An 8,490-nucleotide genomic window follows, 5' to 3' on the forward strand; every position below is an offset into this window, starting at 1 on the left:
CTGCTACCACACACAAATTTAGGTCAATATTTGTAAAATTGACAGAATTACAGCTAATTTTTGTGTTTTACGTTCAGTTGACTATGGCGGCCTTCTTGAATCTTCAATCAGTTGTAGATGTCAAACAGTTATTACTTTCTGCAAGTTTCACTTAAATTGTAACAGACACACAAACACATGCAGCCATGAACAAGAATATTATTTTATGCTGTAACGTTTGGGCAGTTGTGATAATTAACGTTAACATACCTGATCTCCTTTCAGACATTCGCTGTTGGCCTAAAAAAAAGAAATACCATTAATTAAAACAATTCAATACAAATAAAACAACATATATGAAGCAATATCAGTTATTTGCAAGCAATAAAGTTGATAATGAGGTAGATATCCCTGACCAAGGTGATCTGATGAGAAGTTACTCCGTGACTATCACAACTCTCCAGACACCCCGCTGGCTGCTGCCATCAGAGGGCAGACGGGGTAATCTACCCTCCAGGCAGCAGAGTAAACACAAGGCCACATGCTGAACGTCTCGGTTTTCAGATTCCTGGTAAATAATTACTGCTCTTTTTGCAATTGGCATCCGGCAGTCTAACACAGCTACTTTTGAGCAGAAATAGCTGATAAAATGAACATTTCTTATAAGTCAGTGGCATTATGCAAAGTAAGGCGGGACATAAAAGACAACAAGGTGGCTGAAAACCCAAACAGTTTTCAGATGCATCTCTAAAGAGAGCGGTGATGTCTTAAATAAAACATGCCTTACTCGCCCTGCTGTTTTCTTTATAAATCGTCATCTTTAGTCGGATTGTGAACACAGTTTGACCATGTGTAACAAGCCATACAATGAAGTAACAGCAAGTTGGTATTTTAATAACGCACCGCCGACATTTTCTGCTCAGACTCACCAGCTAATTTACTGGCATGAAGCAAGGAAGTTTGCTAACGCCATGTTTGTTTGTCAGGGCATGCATGTTACTTTCCTTGTTACATAAAATTAGCATTAGAGAATAGCTAATGAATAGTGGCAGAGGTCTGTGGGAATCGTAAGCACTTCGGTGACATAAACGGGGCAAGCCGTCAGCAGCAGCTCTGTAGTTTTTTTAATGTTCCTGCAATGCTGATTTAAACTGGCAAGCTGATCCCCTCATGATGTGCACATAATTAACCACCCACCCACAGTATACCTCTAATCTGCAGCTGCCACAACTCCTTGTCCACAAAGCATTAGGTCTGTGCATTTTGCCTGTGTGTCCACACATTCATTATTTGTGTTGAATGGTGACAATACAAGTATACATGGACACATACTGGTGCAGGACTGTATGCGTCATAAAGATTGTTTCATTGCTGGCATACACTCAAAAAACTCCCAAGACATATGTTGGTTTTAACTGAAATAAAAATATGTTTGTTTAACATAAAGTTTAGGATTGGTAGGTAATTTATTCTTGTTGTGGGTACAAATAATAATCTGACACTAAATAATAAAACAGCTTGTTGACTTTAATTATTAATACTGAACAACATTTCACACATTAACATTGTTTTTAATCACCTGCACTTGAAAGACAAAAAAGGTGAAGGGTACAGTTTCTGCCCGTGTGCGTGTTTGTTTATCCGTTTAAAAAAAAATCTCACAAACCACTCGACGAATGTTAATGAAACTCTCAGAAATATTCATCTACAGCTAATTAACATTTGAAGTCAATTCAAATAAAGACAGCTGTGACACCTATTTCCACTTAGCACAAACAATAAAAGCTATAACTCAGTCAACTTTACAGAAATCAAACTAAAACCTTTTGTGTAGTGGATGAGAGTGATTCCCAACACATACATTAAGGGCTAACAGATTACATGAGATCTTGTAATATTGCTCAGTATTTTGCATTACTCTATTTTGAAGATTTTACCAGTTTTTCAACAAATGAATGCCTTGTAGGCAAGTGGGCCAACATAGTGGGCCAACCAGTTTGCTCTCTACCCCATCGTGCTGCTTGTAGGACTGATGGAGTCCTTTGGATGAAAGATGAAATGTCTCAACAAAAATGAAAAGAAACCGTCCAGATGACCTGACTGAACTTTGCTGGCTCATAATGAATCAATTATATTGTGTTAAATACATAAATTGTTTCAAATGCATCTTTTAGGAATGACTTTACGTCTTCATTTATGTTGGTTGCTAACTTTTTTCTTTTACTAATTTTTAAATGTTCTTTTTAAAGGAACACTATGTTTCCCAGCTTTAGCTAAAAATCCTGTTTCACTTCATTTTTTTTTTTTTTTATATATAAACAACTCTGACAAATGACATAAAGCACTTGGTGCCTTTTTACCATACCATACCATACCAATTTATTTATATAGCACTTAAAACAGCAACAAGGCCAACCAAAGTGCTGTACAAAAGAACCAAACATGCACAGCAGACAGGAAAACATAAAATAGAAATACAGATACAAATAGCAGCAGAAGCTAACTAAAATGGCCAACAGAGTAGAGAACAGACCGGACCAAAACAAATCACACCGTGTTAAAGGCAAGCGAATAGAAGTGTGTCTTCAAGCGAGACTTAAAGACTGAGAGTGTGGGAGCCTGCCGGACACTCAGTGGCAACTCATTCCACAGTCGTGGACCTGCAACAGAGAAAGCCCTGTCACCTCTGAGCTTACGACGGGTTTCTGGGACTGAGAGAAGCATCTGGTCTGCTGACCTCAGAGAGCGCGCTGGGACATATGGCTGCAGAAGATCAGTGAGATAGGATGGGGCGGAACTGTTCAGTGATTTAAAAACATACATGAGCATTTTGAAATGGATCCGAAGGTGAATGGGTAGCCAGTGCAGGGAGGCCAAAACTGGCGTGATGTGCTCTCTATAGCCTGTACCAGTTAAAAATCGGGCTGCAGCATTTTGGACCAGTTGTAGACGAGCAATGGAGGACTGACTGATTCCAAACAGAAGTGAATTGCAGTAATCAAGCCTAGATGTTATGAAGGCGTGGCTCACTGTCTCGAGGTTCTTTTTGGAGAGTATAGGCTTCAGCTTAGACAGCCGTCTCAGCTGAAAAAAACAGGATTTGACCATCATGTTTACGTGACTGTTGAGTTTTAAGGACGGGTCCATTATCACCCCCAGATTAGTCACCTTTTGTTTCTCTAGCGGGGCTAGAGAGAAAAGGTCAATGTCATGGTTCATGAGTGAGCCACTGGGATGGAACAGCATGACTTCAGACTTCTTCTCATTGAAGCTTAAAAAGTTTAAAGCCATCCAGTCCCGGATGTCAGCCAGGCAGTCAAGAAGAGGCTGAATAAAGCGTGTGCCTCTGTGCCTCAGGGGGAAGTAAATTTGGCAATCATCGGCATAGAAATGAAAGGGTATGTCGTGTTTGCGGAAGATAGCACCTAGTGGCAGCAGGTATAAAGAAAAGAGAAGGGGACCGAGGATGGACCCCTGCGGTACCCCCCACTGGAGTGCGGTCGATGCCGAACTAAAATCTTTGATATTGACACAGAAGGTTCTGTCAGAGAGGTAGGACCCAAACCATTTAAGGGCTGACCCTGTGATGCCCACCCACTGCTCCAGTCTAGAAATGAGGATATTGTGGTCGATGGTGTCAAAAGCAGATGTAAGGTCCAATAGGACAAGCAGCACAGAATCACCTGCGTCTGTGGATATGAAAATGTCATTAAAAACCTTCAGTAGAGCAGTTTCAGTGCTATGGAGAGATTTGAAGCCAGATTGGAATAACTCAAGGATAGCGTGATCCCCCAAAAACTGTTTCAACTGAGACTCCACAATTTTTTCCAGTAGTTTAGAGGTGAATGGGAGTCTGGAGACAGGCCGGAAGTTGGACATGACTGAGGGGTCAAGGTTAGGTTTTTTTAGGAGGGGCTGGACAGCAGCATGTTTAAAAGTCTTTGGCACCACACCTGAGGATAAACTGCTATTCAGAATAGCGAGGATAAAAGGACCCAGTGTAGGAAAAACTTCCAGATGGTTTCATGCTGCACATTACCTGCTCCAGAGAGGACAGAGAGATGGGCTCAAGGTGGTCAAACACAGCCACACACTGAGATGGGATGGACAGATCATGAGCTGGTGGAGAAATGAGTGCCCGGGTGTTTGCCACATTTTCTAAAAAGAAATGGAGGAAGTTTTCACACAGCTCAGTTGAGGCTTCCAGAGGTGAAGGCTCACTGAGGTGTAGAACTGAGTTCAGGGTGGAGAAAAGAACTCGGGGGTTGTGGGAGTTGGAGACAATTAAATCAGAAAATAATTTACATTTGGCAGCTTTAACGGTTTTCTGATAGTGACGCCAACTCTCCCTTAACATTTGAAAAGACACCTTTTGTGTCAGTGGGATTGTAAACACGTAATTTATTTAGTTTTATTTTTTCTTCTTTCAGCTGCTCCCGTCTTCAGGGGTCGCCACAGCAAACTAAGTCGCATGAAGACTTGGGAATTATTTTTACGCCGGATGTCCTTCCTGACACAACCAGACCACCGAGCTACCACAGCCCTCTGTGTGGAGCAGGGGGCTGCCATCTAGGGTGCCTGGAGGAGCAGATGGGAGCATTAGGGGCCTTGCTCAAGGGCCCAAAGTGGAGCAAATGAGGGTGGAGGCAGGTGTGAGTGCTTCACTTGTCCCACCCACGTTTTGATGTTGTTAGTACTGGGAGCTGAACCAGCGATCTTCCGATCACAGGTTCACCTTCTCTAACCTCTGCACCACCACTCCTCCACAAACACATGTATTTATTTACAACTGTAAAAATGACCCCCCCCCCCCAAATAAATAAATACAATAAAATCCAAACATTTACCTTGAACAAACCCATTCTAACATGACTAAACACTGAAATTAGTCCTAAATAATCGTGTTGATACGATCAGCATTAGATTTTAGCACATGGTCATTTTGTCTTAAAAGAACCTGACAAAATAAGGTGAAATCCCCCCAACACACACCCGACCAGAAATTACGTTGTTTTGTGAGTGCACAGAATATTAGGTGTATGTTTGATAATGCATGATAAAGTAAAAGATCAAAAAGTCCATCTAATTAGAAGGCTGGAACATTCCTTCACAAGACATCTGCAGAGGCAGGCATTGGCCCTGTAGTAAATTCACGTCTTACCCATGTAGGATATGGCCAGCACCCAACTGTCACTCTCCAGCTCTCATCCTGAGGCCTGAAACTAAACTTTTCTCCACCTGGTTGCTCATCCCTATCCTTTTTGGCATAGCCCTTTGAGCCCTTTCTATCTGCTCTTTGTTTGACCCCCTACCCAGGCAATGGTAATGTGACACAGAGACTGCTCACCTGAACGCCTGCACTGTTGGCCATATGTTTTACCTCAGTGTGCAGTTGTCTGGTTGGCCCAAAAGGTTGTAATATTTGCAAAGGACATCCTTGCCTATTCAGGTCATAACCCTTGTGTTCAATTCAGCATTTGAACGACCTTACGCACTGTATACAGAGAGCATAATGAGATGCAAATGAAACAGTGTGAACTTACAGACAGCCCTGAGTCTCCAGGGAGGCCGGCGTCTCCCTGTGAAGAAAGATAATAACACATGAGTTCGTAACATCTTTATCATACCTAGATAAATCTATAGAATATATTTCTAGCCTGCAGACCATTCATCATGTTTGTGACAAACCTGAAGGTCAGGTAAAATGAGACTGACTATGCACTGAAGAAATGTTTCAATACGTGCAATGGCACTGTTGAGGACCATTAACTGGTATTTACAGTATGTCATGAAATGAAGCATGTCTGATGACTCGCACACTGGCAGATGACTGGCAGGTGGCTTCAGAGCTATTAAATGTGACAGACCTTAAAATAGGCACAGCCATACTACATCATGTGAAAGCTTTGCAGCATTAACAGTGGACAGGTATGATAACACTGTTTGGTGACTGAGACGTGACAAGAAGTCATAAAAGGAGAGCAGAAGATGTCTCAACTCCAGCATATCCCTACATTAAGCAATGATCTCACATGTCTTCACTGCTTGGCTTTTTGTTGTCTGTTTTGTTCTGTCTTGAGATAAAACTTATTTATTGCTGTCCATGAAGCTATTTCTACCACTCTACACCATTTTCACCACATCACAAACAGGACTTTATAAAACTGGGCTGAGAATCTGTCGATTTCACAACTGGCAATATCCTTTCTCTTGATATGGTTTAAAAAAAGAGCTTGTGGTTCATATCCATTTCTTTTTTTTTTTGTCTAAATGTGTATCACAGCTAAAATCTTTCTGCTATGGGACATTCAGAGAACTTATTACTTTATGCTTCAAATCTGCCGCCCTCTGTCAGTTTCAATACAAACAAACGTTTTTTCAGTGCCCTCGCTCTCCCCCATCCACCACCCATCCGTCCAGAAAATAGGATGAAATAGTGTGTTTCTCTGTTGTCTTCGGAGAAACACACAGACCTCATTATAACTTCAAGGCTGGCAGACAGTGCATTGCACCTACAATTATGTGGTGAGTTCTATGAAAAGCCAACAACACCAAAGAAAATGGAAGGAAAAATAAAAGAGCAGGATATAAGGCAACTAATTACAAGAAGAAAAATATATTTTTCTTATACCTGGAAAATGAACCCAAAGTAGGACGGAGAAAAAATGTAGTTCAAATAACAGCAATTTTTTTTTGTGTTGGTACAAGAGGAAATCAAAATCAAGTCAAACTATGATGTGATGTCTTTCTAGCTTGTTTTAAAGTTTCTATAAGAAACTGGCGAACCTGCAGGAAATAGGCAATTTCTCTTTTTTTTTTTTTTTGTTGCAATGGATTAAAATGACAGGACATGATAGGATTTATTGTTTAGTCATATAAGCTCTAGAACAAAATAAGTGTGTACTACAAAATTACTGTTTTATCAGAATTTATTTGATTATACTATTCATAAGTATGAGTTTGAGTAAAGTGATTTTTTTTTTCATTCTATACCCTACTGACCACATTTTTTCAAGTGTTAAAAATAAAAATATTGCCATTAAGAACATTTATCTGCAGAACATGACAAATGGCCAGAGTAACATAGTGTGCAGCGGTTTTAGACAACAAAAACAAGGTCATATTAATTTTAACACATCGCAATACTAATGTTTTAACTCGGGAAGAAGTCAAAAATCAATATTTAGTGCAACAACCCTGACTTTTCACAGCTTTTATGTGTCTTGTGATGCTCACCACCAGTCTGTCACATTGAAGTTGGGCAACTTTTTGTCACTCCTGGAGCAAAAATCCAATCATCCCAGTTATGTTTGATGACTCAAGACCATCTATTTTCCTTTGATCACATTCCAGAGCTTTTCAATGGGGTTCAGTTCTGGAGATTAGGCTGACCATGACAGTGTCTTCATCTGAACCCCATTGAAGACCTGATTCTTTTCAAATCTTTTAGACAGGTTTTTTTTTTTTTCCCCTCCTTCTTTCGGCTTCTCCCTCAGGGGTGGCCACAGCAAACTAATGCCCCTTTTCCGTTAGTACAGGTACGGGCCGACTGGACCCGACTTGGCCCGGTTCTGAGGCTTTTCCATTAGTACCGGTACTTGGGACCTGTTACTATTTTCAGGACCTTTGGCTCTGTGGTTCTAACCTGAATGAGTAGGTACTAAAATGTGACGTCAGAACACTGTCGGTCACTGATTGGTCGGGGGCGGAGTCGCGGGCGGAGCCGTTGAAACTGAAAACTTTCCACAATCCGCCATTTTCTCTCCAGCCCGCAAAAACTCTCAAGTCGCAGGATCTGCAGGACACAATATAAAAACTAATAATGTCAACATCGTGGACCAACACATAAGTGCAGGTATTTTTGTGCTTGGTGGGCGAGGAAAATGTTCAGAGGAAGCTGGACGGATTGACTCGCAACAAAAAGATTTTTAAAGAGTTGTCGGAGTGGATGATTTCCCAGGGGTACCATCGTACACCGAAGCAATGCCACGAAAAACTAAAGAAACTTAAAAGCGACTACCGCATGGTAAAAGACCATATTGGCAGGAGCAAATCTAACTGACGAAGTTGGAAATGGTTTGATGTAATGGATGCCATTTACGGTAATCGCCCTGCTAGCAATGGGAGAGTGAGTAGCCTGGACACAGCCACTGCTCGGCTGGAATCCATGATGGAAGACGGTGAGTTTATTCTAAATTTAAGCATATTTTAAGTCATTAATGCAATCAGTTTTGAGCATATTTTGAACAAATAAAAGAGGCTGACGCTATTGCCCATGAAGTGCTCCTTATTAGTTAGCATCGATGCTACTTTGCTCATTGCTAACTCTGTTTCTGTTTCCTGATGCATGCTCAATAATCCAGGTAGAAAAATCCAAAAAAGTTCAATCTGGTCCTCTGGACATTCAAAAAAACAAAAAACAAACCAAAGCAAAAAAATCTAGAAACGTTTCGTCTCTCATCCAAGAGACTTCCTCAGTCTGAGGTGCTGTATTCAGCTCAGTCTCTTAAA

General features: G+C 41.0%; 1 long non-coding RNA gene across 1 annotated transcript in view; it reads right to left on the reverse strand.

Annotated features, from left to right (window-relative positions):
* Positions 1-258: 258 nt before the first annotated feature.
* The window catches only part of LOC119411790, a 10,166-nt gene continuing 1,934 nt past the window's right edge, over positions 259-8,490 (reverse strand). The window contains exons 2-3 of the long non-coding RNA XR_005186911.1: positions 5,523-5,558; positions 259-279 (exon numbers count right to left, since the gene is read on the reverse strand). This is a non-coding gene — a long non-coding RNA (uncharacterized LOC119411790). The remainder of the gene's footprint in view (positions 280-5,522; positions 5,559-8,490) is intronic.

This window comes from Nematolebias whitei, chromosome 1, assembly GCF_014905685.2.
Source record: "Nematolebias whitei isolate Nwh7 chromosome 1, NemWhi1, whole genome shotgun sequence".
NCBI classification, from domain to species: Eukaryota; Metazoa; Chordata; class Actinopteri; order Cyprinodontiformes; family Rivulidae; genus Nematolebias; species Nematolebias whitei.